Here is a 955-nt window from a genome sequence, read left to right on the forward strand (position 1 = left end):
TAGCATTTTGCATTGCCCTTCCTTGGGACACGCATGCTATATGGACTCATTGGTNTTCCTCCCTTTGTTGGAAGCNGTTTAATGATTTCAACATCTTTTGATAGAGATGATATAAACCAGTCTACATCAAAGATTTCATCAAAGTTGCTGCACCAAATACCCGAATAAGAATATTAATCCACAGACNGTTTTGCTTACATGGACCTTCACAGTAGTTTTGTATCTGTGATATGGTGAAAATGACCTGGAATCCTTCCAAAATAATTTCTGGCCCAGCTTGAGAACAAGAAGAGTAGCATTCAAGATATAAGCTGCAATAAAAGCATCANTTATCTGTAACAGAATCAAGAAAGAAGCACAAGATGCTGAATCAGCAGGAAAAACATACATGATTACAAACCAGTCTTATCAGTCATGGAATGAAAAAGTTACAAAGTCCTATCAACAAGTCCTATACAGGATCTACTTATAACCAGATGCCTAAACGAAATAACAAATCAAAATTAGACTAATAAAGAAGCCATTTGGAATCTGAATGCATAACCACAATGTACTTTAAGCCTTAAATGAAGATATTAGAAAGATAATTTAGGCCTCAAATGGAAGAAAACTAAGATGGGCGTCTACTGGATTAATATGCATCTACAGCTCAATCAAGAAACTCACCCCTCTTCTTTGCTGGTTTAAGCCTCCACTAATAGCAGTCAACAAATATGTTTTCACATCAGCAGCTGCAACATTTAGGGCATTGGTTTTGTAAATCAAAAGCCTCAGATAAGTTAACCAAAATCATAACANAATCGATTCAATTACGACGTCATTACTGCAACCATGGAGAAAAAAAAAGCATAAATAAAGTTGATTACTTTACTTGCAAAGTTATCGGCGGCACGCTNCCATGGAAGAAATCCGATTTCCTTGTACATCTATCTCTTTACACTGTTTCTTCAATCTA

Source organism: Prunus dulcis, chromosome 4, assembly GCF_902201215.1.
Source record: "Prunus dulcis chromosome 4, ALMONDv2, whole genome shotgun sequence".
Lineage (NCBI taxonomy): Eukaryota > Viridiplantae > Streptophyta > Magnoliopsida > Rosales > Rosaceae > Prunus > Prunus dulcis.